This window comes from Humulus lupulus, chromosome 1 (assembly GCF_963169125.1).
Source record: "Humulus lupulus chromosome 1, drHumLupu1.1, whole genome shotgun sequence".
NCBI lineage: Eukaryota > Viridiplantae > Streptophyta > Magnoliopsida > Rosales > Cannabaceae > Humulus > Humulus lupulus.
The window spans coordinates 47505887-47524041 of NC_084793.1; positions in this window are offsets into that span (position 1 = coordinate 47505887).

An 18155-nucleotide genomic window follows, 5' to 3' on the forward strand; every position below is an offset into this window, starting at 1 on the left:
TCAATGGATGTAAAGGTTAGGGTTTTAGTTTCATCAACCATCCACTTATGATTTCTAACCAATTTTCAATATTTCTTAAATCTATTGTGATAGCAGATTACAACTATATATTATAGTCTTGCTAGGATCTATAATTCTCTACAACATATTTGTTATCAGGTAAATTAGCATTTATGACGTGGCAAGTAAATTCTTGATACGTGGCTGACACCTGGAAGCATATGCTAGAGTATCGACCAGGAGACACACCAGAAGCATGACAACCTATCTATATCGCGACCAGTCTGGTCGATGGTTCCACTAGCAGAACGACATTTATGGAAAGATCTTTGTAAATCCCGAAATTATCTCATGCAATCTTCCGAGTATCCCACTATTCAGGGGATAATATCTGCAACAAATAATCTGTAACCCTCCTTGAGCCTATAAATAGCAAGAAATAGCTCAAAGTGAGGGGGACCTTTCTTTTGAACAGGAGAAAAAAGGAGAGAAAGATAGAATTTCTGCCAAAACACTTGTATTGCTTTAAATGAAGTGCTGAAACTCATTGAACCCGAGTTCTCTGATCACACTTCTGATTTCATATCAATATAATTCTAAGTGGACGTAGGTCATTACCAGATCCTGAGGCCGAACCACTATAAATTGCTGTGTTTTCTTCACTTTCGTCATTATATTATTTTCTTTATATTTGTTCATATCATCCATATTTTGACTCCGTGTCAGTTGGCCAAATCGTGGGTCAACATTCTGGTGCTTTCATTGAGAGGACAATTCATTGCTGTTAAGAAAACTGATGGCGAAAGCAGGAAGGAAAACTGGCCAAACTGCCGCCACTGCACCATCGAATCCACCACCTCCTCCTCCACCCGCAAGCATGGCGGAAGATGAGCCGCAACTGGATTTTGAAGAGGAGGAAATGGACGACGCGACGCTGAAGAGCACCCTGGGTGCGTTGCAAGAAGAATTGGCTAGTCTGAGAGCCAATCAAGAGACTGCCGCAGAAGCTATGGCAAGGCAGCAGCAGGAACTTGATCGTCAGCGGGCGGAGTTGAGCGAGAGACAAGCAGAGGTAGATCGCCGCCAGACCGAGGCCATGGCAGCCCTTGAAGCGGCCTTGTTGTTGGCCAGAAATCAGGCCGCGCCTGCCTCGCAGCCTAACCAACCTGAGAATGGGCCACCTCAGAAGAGTCCCAATCCTAGCCCACCAGTCCATCCTTCAAGTCCGCAAAGGCTCGAGCAGCCTCAAATGCCCCACGACGACGTCCCACTGGACCCCGAGGCAAATCCACCATCCCAAGCTGCTCGAGGGAATCCCCCGCAGCAAAGGCAGAATAGGGCCGAGCGACAGCCTCGTAGTCCTAGACGCCGCGAGAATGATGGGCCACCCCAAGCGAACAGAGGTCACTACCCTCCTGGTAACAGGAGGGACTCGGAGTTAGGCTCTGCGGTCCGTGGACCCCCACGGCATGATAATGCAAGGGGACATCGCGACCAGCGCAGGCCACCCTCTAACGCTCGAGGTGCTTCTGCCAGAGACGGGAATAGAGGGAACCGCCAATCTTACCACAGCCAATCAAAGTTCAAAGATGGCCACGACTACAACAAGGCTGACTCAGGCAAGGGCAATGCTGATGAAAGGAACGGAAATAGAGGTAAAGGCAGGAGCCAAATACCTCAAGATGACCAACCAAATAGACAAGATGCTGGGGGGCAACCCAGGCAAAATAATGTCTTCAACCGGCTCGGAGGTAGCGAGCAACGGACAAGAGAAGAAGATCTAAGAGACATACTCAATGATCGTCGGGAGAAGCATGGTGAGAACATTCCCCCAGCAGCAGAGACCGTAGCTATTCCCACTGCGTTGCAAGCCCAGATAGACGCGCTAAATCAGGCTGTGCAACAGCTGGTCGGAGGAAGGACCTCTTACATCGACCACGATAGGAGAAAGGGCACTCCATTTATCCAAAGAATAGCCAACGCTGAGACTCCCAGCAAGTTCAAAATGCCTACTCTCCCGAACTTTGATGGATACGGGGATCTCGTCTCGCATGTGAATAAGTTTGAAATCCAGATGGACATTCAGAAAGTGTCTGAAGACGCTCGGTGCAGGATCTTTCCTGCAACACTTTCTGAAGCCGCGCAGGAATGGTTCTTTAAGTTCCCACCGGCAAGCATAGTTTCCTTGGAAATGTTCGTAAGGGAGTTCTACAGACAGTTCTACGCAGGTCGTGTCCACCCGACCGAAGCAAACCAACTGGTCGAGATCCGCCAGCAGGATGGGGAATCACTAAAGGATTACATCCAACGTTTTATGCGAGCGGCAGCCGGAGCAAAGACAGTCAGAGACGAAGGAAAAATGATGGCTATTACCGCGGGAGTAAGGCGCCGTTCGCCCCTTTGGAAAAGTCTTCGTAAGGACGGAGTTAAAACAACCCAAGAGTTCTTGGATAGAGCCGATCGTTACATAAAGCTCGAGGAAGCCATTGCTGACGATGGGAAACCCTCGAACAAGGGTAAAAAGGCCGCCGAACCTTCCAAAGCCGCCAATGGGTCCAAACCTAATGGCAATGACAAAGGCCATAAAAACGGCAACGGTAATGGCAAAAATGGCGGGAAACGGCCATATAACGAGCCCTCCACCTCCGACAATAAACGTGCCAAGGGTAATCGTTATGAACCTAGGTTCACTAACTACACTGCCCTCATCGAGTCTCGAGGAGAGGTTTACCAGGCCACGAGCTCTAGTGTGCCTTACAAGAAACCTGGGCCCATTCGAAAGGACATTTCGAAAAGAGACACCACCAAGTTCTGTCGTTACCATAACGACTACGGACATGACACTAATGAATGCAACCAGTTAAAAGACGAAATCGAGTTCCTTATAAGACAAGGACACTTGAGAAGGTACGTACGGGCCTCGGGAACTTCCCAACGAGAAGCTCCAGGTGGCAACGAGCAGACGTCTACACGACAGCGCTCGCCACCATTACAGCCTGCCACCGTAGCAGGAACGCTCTTAACCATCTGTGGAGGCCCGCACCTCGCTGGAAATAGCAGAAAGGCCAGAGAACGATATGCTCGAACTCTACGCCATGACCAGGACATCGAGATGATGACTGTGGAGGACCGCGCGCCAAAAAAGGCACGCTTAGAGGGGTACGGTATAACCTTCTCTGAGGACGATGCCCAGCACGTCCGGTTCCCACATTCCGATCCGCTGGTCGTGGATGTCCAGATGGCCAATATGATGGTAAAAAGAGTACTGGTCGATACAGGAAGTTCAGTGAACATCCTGTATAAATCAACACTGGAACGCATGAAATTGTCTGTAAAGGACTTGGAGCCCTGCAATCAAACCCTATACGGCTTCTCTGGAGAAGGACTCGCACCAGCCGGGATGATCAAACTCCCAGTAACAACGGGTACAGCGCCTGCCTCGAGGACACTACTCACCACTTTTGTAGTGGTCGATTGTCCTTCAGCATATAATGCCGTTATTGGAAGACCCATACTGGTTGAGCTGAGGGCCATCACCTCCATGTGGCATCTAGCCATGAAGTTCCCAACAGACGCAGGAGTAGGATGCGTTTTAGGAAACCAAAGGGAGGCCAGAGAATGTTACAACACCTCAATTACAAAGGCAAAAAGTGGAACGTTGAAGAGCACCAACCCAGAACGATTGCAGATGACAGAAGACGGTCAAACCCAATCAGGTGGTAAAGTCACCAAATAGGGTGTTGCCCAAAGTGAGGATATAGATTTGGATCCTCGCTTTGGGGATTTTGAAGAAAATATAGGACCCATTGAGGACCTGGAAGAGGTCCAACTTGATGAAAAAGATCCAACCAGAGTCGTGAGGGTTGGGAAGAATTTAGAACCTACCACAAAACAGGCACTGGTAAGATTCTTGCAAGAGAACCAAGAAGTTTTCGCCTGGTCGCATAAAGACATGGTTGGAATAGACCCTGCAGTAATCAGCCATGTCCTGAACATAAACAAAGCCTTTCCACCGATGCAACAGAAAAGAAGGCTGCTCGATAAAGATAGATCAAAGGCCTTAAAAGAAGAAGTCGAAAGACTTAAAGAAAATGGGTTCATCAGGGTAGCGTTTTATCCGTCGTGGGTCTCAAATCCGGTGCTGGTCCCCAAGCCAAGCGGCAAGTGGCGGACCTGTGTGGATTTTACAGACCTCAATAAGGCCTGCCCAAAAGACTGCTTCACACTCCCGAGGATCGACCAGCTAGTCGATGCAACTGCAGGACATGAGATCCTCTCGTTCATGGATGCATATTCGGGTTACAACCAAATCAGCATGCACCCCCCTGACGAGGATCACACCAGCTTTCGGACCGATACGGGCTTATATTGTTACAGAGTAATGCCCTTCGGACTGAAAAACGCAGGTGCGACTTACCAACGACTGGTAAACCACATGTTCAAAGAGCTAATTGGGATAAGCATGGAGGTATATGTGGATGACATGCTCGTAAAGTCCAAAAGGGCAGAAGGACATGTGAGGGATTTGCAGAAATGCTTTGACGTGCTGAACAGGTATCAGATGAAATTAAACCCCCTCAAATGTTCCTTTGGAGTCGGATCGGGGAAGTTTTTGGGGTTCATAGTAAATTCAAGAGGAATCGAGGCCAACCCCGACAAGATAAAAGCCCTGATCGACATGAAGTCGCTGAAGAAAATTAAGGATGTACAAAGCCTGACCGGAAGGATCGCTGCCCTGAGTAGATTCATCTCACAATCAACTGACAAGTGCGTTCCATTCTTCAATCTACTCAGGGGAAATAAGAAGTTTGAATGGACGGAGGATTGCGAGCAAGCATTCCAGACCTTAAAGACTCATATGTCGCAACCTCCCATCCTATCAAAACCGATCGAAGGAGAGACTTTGTATATTTATCTAGCGATTACCGAAGTTGCTGCTAGTGCAGTACTAATACGGGAGGAAGAAGGTGTACAGAAAGCTGTTTATTACGTCAGCAAAAGGCTCATCGGTGCGGAATTAAAATATCCTCCGATCGAAAGATTAGCATATTGCCTAATTCTAGCCTCCAGAAAGTTGCGTCCGTACTTCCAAGCTCATCCTATCACGGTTCTGACCGACCAGCCCCTTTGGCAAGTACTCCAAAAACCGGAGGCGGCCGGTCGACTGTTAAAATGGGCGGTCGAATTAGGACAGTTCGACGTAACTTATTCACCACGAGCAGCAATAAAAGGGCAAGTCTTGGCCGATTTTATTGCGGAGTTCACCGAACTCCCCAACAACGAGTTGTGCGAACAGCCTGAAGCGTCCATGCCTCAAGACAAGACTCCTTCATGGAAGCTATTCACGGATGGATCATCTAATGAATCTCACGCTGGAGCGAGAGTGATATTGATAACGCCCAAAGGGCATCGATTTCACTGCGCAATCAGGTTTGACTTCGCAGCGTCAAACAATGAAGCGGAATACGAGGCACTCCTCGCTGGGCTGAGAATGGCTAGGGATATGAATATAAAAGCACTCGATGTTTACAGCGTCTCTCAGCTGATCGTGAATCAAGTCCTGGGAGAATATCAAGCGCGAGGATTAAAGATGATGGCTTACCTCAACAAAACGAAAGATTTGCTAGCACAGTTTACAAAGTACACCCTCGAGCAGATTCCGCGAGACCAGAATTCGAATGCAGACGCCTTGGCCAAACTCGCAAGTGCTAAAGATGCTGACGCCTTGAATATAGTCCCAGTAGAGAGATTAAGTGAACCAAGCATTGATGCGGCCGAAGCCAGCATGGAAATTCGTATGGAAGATACATGGATGGCGCCTTACCTGGAGTACCTGACAAATGGGACATTGCCAGCAGATAGAAACAAAGCCAGAACTCTGCAAAGGCAAGCTGCTAGGTACATACTGCTCGACGGTGTTATGTACCGAAGAGGATATTCAATGCCACTGCTCAGGTGCATTACATCAGAGAAAGCCAAAGAACTCATGAAAGAGGTGCATGGAGGCTTCTGCGGAGATCACGCTGGGGTGCAGAGTTTGGCGAAAAAAGTTCTCCGACAGGGCTATTTCTGGCCAACAATGAATGAGGATTCAATGGAGTACGTACGAAGATGTGATAAATGTCATAGGTTCTCCAAAATCCCACGAGCAGCTCCAAACGAATTAAAGCAGATGCAGAGCCCATGGCCTTTCGCAATATGGGGAATAGACTTAATTGGATCACTACCAACAGGAAAAGGAGGAGTAAAGTACGCAGTTGTGGCAGTCGATTACTTCACAAAATGGGTCGAAGCTGAACCACTCGCAACCATAACGACCAAGAAAGTTCTCGACTTTGTCATCAAGAACATTGTGTGCCGCTATGGTTTGCCCAGAAAGATAGTATCAAACAACGGGACCCAATTTGACAGCGACTTGTTCACCGATTTCTGCGAAAGGCATGGGATAATTAAGAGCTTTTCTTCAGTCGCACACCCCCAAGCGAATGGGCAAGTCGAAGCTGTAAACAAAACCCTCAAGGACACCCTCAAGAAAAGACTTGAAGAAGCTAAAGGAGCATGGCCAGAATAACTACCTGAAGTCCTCTGGTCGTATAGAACATCTCATCGAACAGCCACAGGACGTACCCCATTTTCCTTAGCTTATGGGTATGAGGCCATGTTACCCGTCGAGATAAATCCCCCCTCACATCGGCGTTTAACGTACGATCAAGACCAAAACAGCCAGCTAATGCTGGAGTCCTTAGACTCAATTGACGAGATAAGAGAAAAATCTCAACTCCGAGTTGCTGCTTATCAGCAAAAAGTCGCCCGGTACTTTAACTCCAAAGTTAAAGAAAGAAGATTCAACGTCGGAGACTTGGTGTTACGATGAGTTTTCTTGAATACCCGCGACCCCACAGCTGGAGTGCTCGGACCTAACTGGGAAGGGCCTTACCAAATTGAAGAAGTCCTTCACCCAGGCACCTATAAACTCGCGCGCTTAAACGGAGATCTCGTTCCACGCTATTGGAATGGAGAACACCTGCGCAAGTATTATCAATGAACAGCCCTTCTTAAAGGACTGGTTTGTTTAAATTTTCTTTTACAAGTTTTGCAAAGAGGGTTAGCCACGTTGTGTGGCTAACTGCTCGTATATGTAAGATTCTATTTCAGAATTGCTCGTAAAGACATGATTAGTCCATTTTTAATACGAAATTATAAGGGACTGTGCTCAGCCAATCGTTCTTGCCAACCTTTGTGAATTTACATTTGCAAGTATTTGTTCATTACGTGTGTTGTTTTGCTGTATTACAAGTATCATTTTTTCGCACGAACAGGAATGTTCGGACAGGCCATGGTCAAGGGAAGTGACCAAGGACCTAAAGCTCCTCGATCACTTGGGGGGCATATAAGGCACATCGATAGCAAAGCATACTCTCAAGGTATGTAAACACATGAACAAAATGAGTGAAAGCATGCTTCAATTACTTAGAGTATTTTTTCAAAATATATGTTTTGTTAAATCATGTCCAAGTACTATGCTAAGTTCGGTCATACGGACAAACGTTATAATAAGTAAAAATATTATAGCACTAAGAGTTATGCTTTTACACCGCAAGCATTGCTGCTTGGATGTAACTGTTCGAACAAAAAGATTTACTGCCCGTGTAGCAAAGTTTAAAAAAGAAACTATTGTCTTTACATCACGACCCGTGGGTCGCATGTTCAAAAAAGAAAGATAGTTAAATAAATTAAGAAGCATGGGGGGCAGGAGGGTCCTGGGCAACAACCTGATCAGTCACTTCCTCGATGGTTTCTTCTTCCAAACCAACGACGCTTGGGGTTGCAGGAGTCGCAGCTCTTGCCTCCTCATCAGCCAGTTGAGCAGCGCACCGGGCCAACTCCGCAGCTCTGACTTCCTCCGAAAGGTAACTAAAGTCAGCACCCTAATTGTGTTTCCAGAAGTTATAGAAACATCGGAGTGTCGTCCTTTTGTACTTTTCCAGATTCTTGGAGTTATCAAGCTCCAGCCGCTGCACCTTCCCCTCAAGAGTGGCGATAGTCTCGTCCTTAGACTTGACTACCCCCTCCAGATGCTTGATTTCGCGAAGATGAGTTTTGTTGTACGACCGGTACTCTTCCCTTAGCTTAACCGCTGCGTCTTTTACAGCTTCAACCACGGACAGTTTGGTTACCGCTGCATCCCTCTCTCGGACCACCGTCTCCAACTCCTTAGCATGTTTGGCCTCAGCAGCCGAAAGTTCCTCGGCCGCCTTCACCTGATGTTTCTCAAGAACTTTAGCCTCAATCTGCTCATAATAGGCCTGGGCTCGGGTACGAGCAGTAATGGCAGAAAGTAAGGCCTGTAAACAAAAGAAAAAGAAGTCAAGACTTATCCCGAGGTCTGAAAAAACAAAGACTCGAGGAATAAAGAGATACTTACGCTGGAGATCTCGTTCAGAGCCCTGTTCAGGATCTGGTCGACTGGTAGCTCTTCAGCTTGGATCATGGCGGTCCCAATACGCTCACCTTTGCCTATGCGTTCAATTCGGTCCTTGGCGGACCGAATGGCACGGCTCACGAGCCTGGCCCCATGGGCCTCTTCGCGAGAAAGCTGCTCCCTAGCAGGCGCAGGTGAAGGGTTGGACCGAGCAGGAGTATTTTGCTGTTCAGAATGAGCTGGAGGAGGAGTGGGAGTTCGCCCAGTTGGCGCAGGACTTCGCCCAGTTGGTGTTCCCTGAGTAAGGTCCTCTGGTCGATTCTTCTTAGCCGAAGGACCTTGAATGGTTTCACCAGTCCGCTTCTTTGACCTCCGTTGAAGTTGAGGGATTTCCTCTTCCTCTTCGGCCTGGTACATGTCAAAAATATTGGGAGTCGACATTTCTGCATGAAAATAAGTACAAGAGGTTAGTGAGGGAAGAGAATGGTGAAGGTAAGTAATACAACAGAAAGAAGATAATAAATTGAATACCCGAGCTACAACTACTGGTCGCTATACTATTGACTCTATTAATCATATACTCATTTTCTGGCACGAAGAAGTTTGGCCCTAGATTGGGCGCATATGTAAAGTTACCATCCCCGTCAAACATATGACAAGGGATTGGCAAATCATTTAAAAGCGAAATAACGTTACCATTGTCATCAGAAGACACCTCCAATTCAACGACAGTATCTGTGGCCTTTTCTTTCCCCTTGCCTTGGGGAGCAGAAGGCCTTTCTGCAGAAGGACTGCCTGTGGGTTCCCTGATCGTAACTCCTGTGGGCCTCCTCCTAGGGGAGGGCACAAGAGGATGCTGCTCGGGAACCCCCTCGGCAGTAGATTCGTCCGCTACGGACCCTTTATTTTCATGGCGAGGAGCCAGAAGGCCAGAAGACCTCAAGTTCTTTTCTAGTGTCAGAGTTTTGACACATTTGGCTGCTGCAGACATCTTGGCCAGGGTGTTAGACCTCAACACCATGTCTGGTGTCGGGGTCGGACGTAACCAAGGGCCTGAAAAGCAGATCAAGTTTGAGAGATGATGAAAGGAAATACTCCGTGATAAAATATCAACCAAGACAAAGATAAATTTATACCTCCTCTCGCGAAGGCCAAGTTGCTACTGGCTATATCCGAAGTAAAGAAATACTCCTTGTTGTAATGCCCCACGTTCGATATATGGGTGGTGCCACTCAAAAACGTCCGGCCGGTTTCCTGGTGACAGAAGTGAAAAAAGCCCGTTCCGTTGTGTTGAGGATTGGACTTGAGGTCAAAGAGTTAGTTAACCTCATGAGGTGAAGGTTCTGGCCATTTGTTAAGTTTGTACAGGACATAGAGTGCAGCCAACATCCTATATCCGTTAGGAGTTATTTGACAGGGAGCGATGCCAAAATAATTGGCCACCCCCACAAAGAAAGGATGAAGAGGGAGATAACCCCCGCTTCAATATGATACCGGGACCAGGCGCTGTTCGCTCCTCCTGGACGGTTAGCCCTCTGGTCCGCAGTAGGGCATGTAATGGTTACCCCCGTTAGGGGGTATTTTCTGAAGCAGTTGGCGACCATCCGAGGGGTCATCGAACTGGCTGGGGGAGTATACCACTCGACATCAGGCGGATTCCGATGGCGAGGACGAGCCCTAGTTTGGATATTAGGGTCAGGAACAAGATTCTCTCGACCACTGGTCGAGGGAGCCCCTGCCTGCGAATCAGGCTGGGCAGGAGAAGAAGGGTTACTTTCAGACTCGGGCCTTTTCTTTCCAGAAGATTTTGAACGAGCCATTGGAGGAGAAGGGTGCGGCCTGGAAGAAGTTCGTGAGAAAGGTATTTGGTAGACGCGGTCAGCTGGTTGATCTTCTCCCTCGAGCAGTTGGGCGAGGAGGTCATCGTCGATGGGTCTCTCACCTCCCCACAAATCTGGCATTAAAATCTGCAAACAGAAGAATGGGGAGGCTAGGTCAGAGGAGTCTAGAAGGCTTTCAGAATAACACTGGTCGAATATAAAAGCTAAAGCCTTTATATAACAGCATTCTAACAAGAAACTAAATCTTTCTGTGCTGACAGTTTAAGAAGCGGATCAAAGGGTGAAATAGCTTTTCCAACTCCTCTTAGGGCGGGAAAAAATTATTTTCAACTGGCCTAAGAATCGAAGTGCAACTTCGATTTTACGTCCTAAAAAGCACTGATCCTGGGTCTTAAACTTACTCATATGCCTACTCTGTCTACAAAAATATCCTATCTGCAAGTGTTCACAAACTAAAAACCGAGAGACTCAAACAGTACATCATTTAAAAGCATGCACCACGAGAAATTAGAAGCATGAAGTTTCAAAAAACTTACCAAGAAAAATGATCGTGGAGATGGAAGTAAGAGCTTCGGGAGTCAAGGAGCCCACCGTCTGAGTCTAAAAAGCACAGGAGAACGTTCGCCGGAGAAGGTAAGGCTCTGGTTTTTAGGGTTTTCGACAGAGTAATGGCGTGCGTGAAAAGGAAAGAAATGGCTCTGGTGATCTTATATAAGTTTGTCTCTGATATTCAAAAGGCGTGATCATTGAGTTTCCCTTTTCGAAGTATGGGGAAACATGATAGCCGTCAAAAGTATTTTTGGGGAACTGAAAAGCCATGATTAGACAGGAGTAGTTTGTTTTTTTTTTAAAATGCACGAAGGGTCTTGACACGTCAGAATGGGTTACCAAAAGGTCATACGTTCAAAGTTTATTCACTGTTCGTAATAAATAAACTTTGGGGGGCAAATGTTATCAGGTAAATTAGCATTTATGACGTGGCAAGTAAATTCTTGATACGTGGCTGACACCTGGAAGCATCTGCTAGAGTATCGACCAGGAGACACACCAGAAGCATGACAAGCCTATCTATACCGCGACCAGTCTGGTCGGTGGTTCCACTAGCAGAACGACATTTATGGGAAGATCTTTGTAAATCCCGAAATTATCTCATGCAATCTTCCGAGTATCCCACTATTCAGGGGATAATATCTGCAACAAATAATCTGTAACCCTCCTTGAGCCTATAAATAGCAAGAAATAGCTCAAAGTTAGGGGGACCTTTCTTTTGAACGGGAGAAAAAAGGAGAGAAAGACAGAATTTCTGCCAAAACACTTGTATTGCTTTAAATGAAGTGCTGAAACTCATTGAACCCGAGTTCTCTGATCACACTTCTGATTTCATATCAATATAATTCTAAGTGGACGTAGGTCATTACCAGATCCTGGGGCCGAACCACTATAAATTGCTGTGTTTTCTTCACTTTCGTCATTATATTATTTTCTTTATATTTGTTCATATCATCCATATTTTGACTCCGTGTCAGTTGGCCAAATCGTGGGTCAACAATATTATTTCCTACATCTCTGTGGTAAATCAACATATTGCAGGCTTTAAACACGTAATCCCTTAACTACAGAATTTATAGAGGTACTCTCGTCTAATATAAAATTGTGATTATCTACCTATGGCATAATTAGCCTTCTCTTCTCAGAGCATAGGTTAAAATCATATAAACATGTAAATGGTGATCAATAATTCACAAGCATTAAGCATAAGATAAATAATTTGCAATAGTAGAAAGAAACTTAGAAAAACTGCATTAAGAAATCAAAAGCTTCAAGAAGAATCCACTAACACCCTAACAACAAGATTAGTTCAAGATAAACATAATTGAATCAATCAAATTAAATATAAACATAAACTCAAGAATAGAGAATAAAGAAGAGATCAAGAAATAAAACTCTCAGATCTTCAATGTTCTCTCCCATGTCTCTAGTAATCTCTGAACATAAAAATTAATGACTCCTCTTAATTAACTATTAAAAACGTATTTAAATAGGAACCCTAAATTTGTTTTTCAAAATAAATGACGATTTCTCCCTTCTGATGGCCACGAAAAAAATACACGCGCCCCAGCCCTGGTATTTAAGCGTCGCGGGACGCCTCTCTATCTTTCCGCAATCATGGTCTCTGATTCCAGCAAGCGCCGCGACCCTTGAAAATTCCAGAAAATGGCGCTCTCTGTTTTTCCCTTGCACTGCAGCTCTTCATTTAAGCGCCACAACCCTTCATATTGACCTCAAAACTTATTTCCAAGGTTCCAAAAATGAACAAGTCTCTCTGCATATGAATCCTCAACTGTCTTCTTGTCCACTTTTAGCACAATTTTCCCAATTTCTATGATTTTTTGTTCATATCCTCAACTCCATGCTTCCATATTCTATTTCCTGAAAACATACCAAAATAAGCATAATGGCGCATAACATTCCACCAAATTGACTCAAACTTACCCTAAACACAAGTAAAAAACTATGCTAAAAACTGACTCATCACATTCAAACGACCCTAAACCCTTGAACGTTGCACCACCAGAGATCCAACCTAAGCCCCATCTACATGAAGGCCCACGAGCAAAGGTACCCTGGTACATTGCCCCTCCAAGCATCATATCGACCAAGATGGTGGGAAAGTATCCCAAGAAGTATGGGCTTCCGACCAGAGCAGAGGGAAAACTTGCCCGGAGGTGCCTTTAGCGCTTGGTCGAGGTACCACATAGAAGCAGGGGCAATTTTTCCCTAGCACTACTTTTTCCGAGGGGTAGCTAATTATTTCGATGTTGCCCCATTCCAAATAACTCTGAATGGATATAGAGTACTTTCAACACTCTATATCTTGTATAATCTTAAGAATTGGCATGTGCCTACCCCTCACGAGATCAACTACCTGTTCGATCTCAAATCCAACCCTAACCAAAGCAACATGGGGTTCTTCCATTTTTGTCACCAGGAATTTGGTAGCACATTCCTGAGTGATATAACTTATAAATCCAACGTGGGAAAGTACTTCCTCACGACCAACTTGGTCGCAAATAACATGCCCTTCATATGAGGAAGTAAACTCTTTAGTCTTTATTAGGCATTCTTCTAGTCGCTTTGTATCTTTTCCTTGTTCTTTGTCGATTTGCATTGTGCCTAGGTCCATGGAATCGAATAGAGCCCACTCCAGAGATGGAGATAAGGGTTGCAGCCCTAGCCAGCATGACACATATAGAAAAAAGCATCAAGGAGCTAGTCACAGAAAATAATTTGAGGTAGGTTGTCCGTCTAGAGCCTCACCAAGAGGTCAGGGAGTCAACTGCGGGGAGTGCCACTAGAGATGGCACTGAAAACAAGAAAACCCCGAACAATAATAGGATGTGTCACAGCCTCAAGGGCGTCGACCAATGGGAGTGACCATTCAAGAGCCCAATCCCAACACTCGACCAGTCAATATTCTTCCCCTACATGGGAGGGGAAAACAAAAATTACCTGAATATGCTGGTTCTTTACTTGAATCCTCTGAGGAGAACGATGTAGATTTTTCACTTTTAGATACCTTAACCATCCCTTATCATCTATTCGATAATTTTTTGACCAGCAATTTTAGCTTGGACTTATTCGAGGCAGATAGTGAGTGTAGGAGTAGTTCCTTAGATCACGTAGCAACAAATAATTGTAGTTCAGGTGTATTACTTAGAATTTCTTTTGACTTGTTTCATTATCATGAAAAACTATTTCTTGACATATTTGCTTGTGTTTTTTTTCTTGTAGTCATGAAAACTAATGATGCATTTGACATTTATGCTTGTGGAGGCAAATCAGCTAGCTCGAAGAAATCGAACAGGAAAAATTCTGGAGGTGTCGGTGGGGAACCTTTCGAGAAAAAAGGCTCGACTAGAAAACCCTCTAGCTGCTGTTCCTTCCAGAAAAATTACTCATCCTCCTCCTCCGCACACTGAACCCTCCACTGACCAGGCAGGAGAATCTTTGGTGGCAGAATTGTTGAGCAACGCTTCTTACTTAACAATCGATAAACTTCAGAAGATAGCCAAGCATCGCTGCAACCGAGAGACCTTTGCTTCTCTTCCTTCACTGAGACCCAGTCAGGTCCTTTCTCGTGGGTACAAAGAAGTACTTAGAGTAGGTTTCTTTTATATTTTATTTTAGTCTAACAATATTTCTTTTTATTAGCTCTGACAACTTCATCTTTCCACTATTCGCAAGGTCTTCTAACTGTGAACAATGGTTGGCACCTGTAATATCCTCCTAATCCAGGATTGTTACACTATGTACTTTAAATAATGTCAGACTTGCTAATCAAGTCATTTGGTTATAAATGTGTAACTAAGGTTAATGTCAAGGGTTAGGGTTAAAAATTTTGGTAAAAGGAACTATTGACTTTTCATTTAAAAAGTTTCATACATGCAGGGGATCCCAAAATATTACAAACAAACGTTTAAAAGGGTGTATAAACATCAAAAGTTACAACCGGCCAACCTAAATGGAAAAATTAAGAATACAACCCTAGTTCCTCCGAGATCACCTTGGCTGTGGTCGACGAGCAGCCGCATATGTTCACACCACCACTGAAGCTCTCCAACTAATGGCTAGTCAAGCTTTCCTTTTCCCTTATCTGCACCAAATAGCACCTGTGAGCCAATGCTCAGCAAGAAAACTTAAACATGAGCATGAACAGTAAATACAAATTCCAAATACATGTCTAGCATGCCCAACAGTAATAATCTACTCATGCATGCATACAATTAAAATTAAATGATCATTCAATCATCCTGGGGCATGCTGCCCTGAATAGTTGACCATAGAGTCAACCCTAGGGCCCTATACCCTAGCTATGTGACCATAGAGTCACTTGGGGCCCTTGCCCTTAGCTCTGATTAACTAGCCATAGAGCTAGCCAAATGCTTTGTTTTCCAATGACCCTATGGTCGACCAACGTATTAGTACATTGCCGATTGAGCCTAAGCCCTTCGACCAGTGCGCAGAGCACTATTGCCGCCCTTGACTAAGAAGTCAAGCCAGAAACTAGGTATTCAGATACAGATATAGATACAGATACAGATACAGATAAGCATACCTCAGACAATACACGTATGCATACATATTAATTATATAATACCATCAATTAAAAGCAAACATAGTAACAACCACGTTCATTAACAGGGCTGAGCCAGAAACTCACAGACTAATCGAGTTTGTCCTGGAAGATCCTCTAGAAACACATCCAGAAACTCACAGACAAATCGAGTTTGTCCTGGTCCCACTGGCATGACCTGAGTGGTATCGACCACGCTAGCTCAGAACCCTATGCATCCCCCTTGCAATAGGTCTATAGCTCTAAGTACAGATACCATAGGTATACGGGGTCCATGCACAGTGCCAACGAATACAAAGGGGTCCTCACCCTCAGGCTCAAAGGTTGCCATTTTCTTCTTGCAATCTATCATTGCCCCATACTTCTCTAGCCAATCCATACCCAGAATTATATCAAAATCAATCATCACCAACTCCACTAAGTCAACCGACAACTCCCTGCCATCCAATGTAACTAGTAGTGATCTAACTCATCTCCTGGAAACCACTAATTCCCCAATGGGCAGTATAGTACCAAACCCCATAAGATAAAAGTCACATGGTCTACAAAATCCATCAATTATCCTACTAGCAACAAAAGAGTACATAGTACCTAAATCAATCAAAGCAGTATAGAGGGTTTTAATGCTAGAAAGCTGACCTGTAACCATCGAGGGACTAGCCTCGGCCTTTCCCTAGGTCAAGGTGAACACCCGAACTGGCGTTAGGCTGTCCACCTTCTTGGGCTCTTCTATTTTGGCTCTCGGTTAGTCCTTCTTTAAGTGTCCCACACTGCCACAGACAAAGCAAGCCTTTGCCCAACATCCCCCAATATGGTGCCTTCTGCATCGAGTACATTCTGGGAGTACTTTCCAGGTTTCACCGCCACCCTGGCGGCCTATCTGTATGCCCTGTGGCCTCCTATCTGGCCCTGGAGCTGAAATTGTATCAGGAGTCTTTCTCTTTTGGTCACTAGGGCCTCCGCCCCTACCAAAGTCGGTAAATGGAGGTCCTGGCCTCCTAGAATCCCTTCTGGAAGCATTCTCATACTAGATCTTGTTCTCTGCGCTCTCAGCTGTAAGCGCCTTCTCCACAGCCTGTGCATATGTGGTCAATCCTTGCACAGTGGTAATACGAACATTCAGGTATTCAGATACATATACAGATAAGCATACCTCAGACAGTACAAGTATGCATACATATTAACCATATAATACCATCAATTAAAAGCAAACATGGTAATAACCACGTTCTTTAACGGGGCTGAGCCCTAGCTACACAAACCATGCGAACAATCATATAACACTTAGCCAGAAACATAATATTCAAGTATGTTTAACCAACAAGCACGAACATAACTCAATCACGTTCATTCTCAGGGGCCCGAGCCCTAATCATAGTTATAATCAGCAATCGAGCCAAGCCATAATCACATATATCATGTATTGGGTGCATATTTCTTACCTCAGGTCCAAGTGCACAATAATATAAGAACGTCCCTCGAGAACGATCTTGGTTCAAATCCCCTAGAGATAACCTAGTCACAACCATAATATAGGATCCCATCAATAACGAGAAAATAAAGGCTTCTGGATCGAGTCCTAGCCTCTGGGACGTCGAATTCTACCAAACCGGGTAGTAGGATCGATCTCAAGCACTTACAGTTGAGTTCCCGCACTCAAAAACCTTTCCTGGGCTCAAAACCCCTTAAGCTCTGCGACCCTAACCATCTGAGCCACGATCTGCTCAAGTCAGAGGCCCTAGCCTCCCTTCTTACTAAACACGTGCCGTGGTGTGACATCGCATCAGAACCCTCCACTCGCTTGGATTCAAGAGGGCAGCGACACCCCAAGAATAGGGCCGCGACCCGACCCTACGAACCCATAATTCTATGGTTTTCTTTAGCCAAAATCAACTACAAACCACGCCAAATCATCCTAGAACCATAATTCAATCCCCATAACACATTCTACATAATTCCAGCTACAAAATGCCAGCTCAACACACTCTAAACTCCACCCAAAACTCAAGTTAACAACCTTGAGCCACAAAACTCAAGAACAGTCTAACCAACACAAAAATTTTGTGGAAAACAGAGTCTAAAGGTTTCCTCAGCTGTGATTAACTCTCCCTAGTTGTAGCTAATCCAATCCCAAGTTTAGGCCTTCAATTCCCAAGCTTTCAGCCCAAAGATCTCCTTAATTCTCAAGGAATTCACTTAGAAAAGTTGAGAGGGAATGAGAGAGAGAGTGAGAGAGAGTAGGCTGGGAGCAGCTAACAAAGTGTTTGTTATGTTTTGTTTTTGTCTTTCTTAAGGCTTAAGTAACTTAAGATAATCCTGAGGCTCGAGGTCCCAAAAACATCCCCGAGGGAAAAATGGTCAAAATTCCCAATATTCCCTCCGAATAATACTAACTCCAAATATATCCTCGATTATTCATTCCCGTTACCCGAACCCGATAATGAGCTAGATACCTAAAATACCCCTTGACTCGCCCCGAGTCGGGTATTGGGTCCCGTTGTGACTTTCCCACTAACTTGCTCCCTAGGATCATCTTGTGCCGAGTAACCCAAATAAACTCACATAATAATGCGGTCTCTCACATATATGCACATATATAGAATTATGCCCATAACGGCCCAAATTACGAAAATTTCCCTTCTAATAAGAAGCGGGCCCACATGCATATTTAATACATGCGAACATGCATATCTAGTCATATTATCATATAACTCACATAATCACATGATTATACACAAATATATCTCATATAAGCATA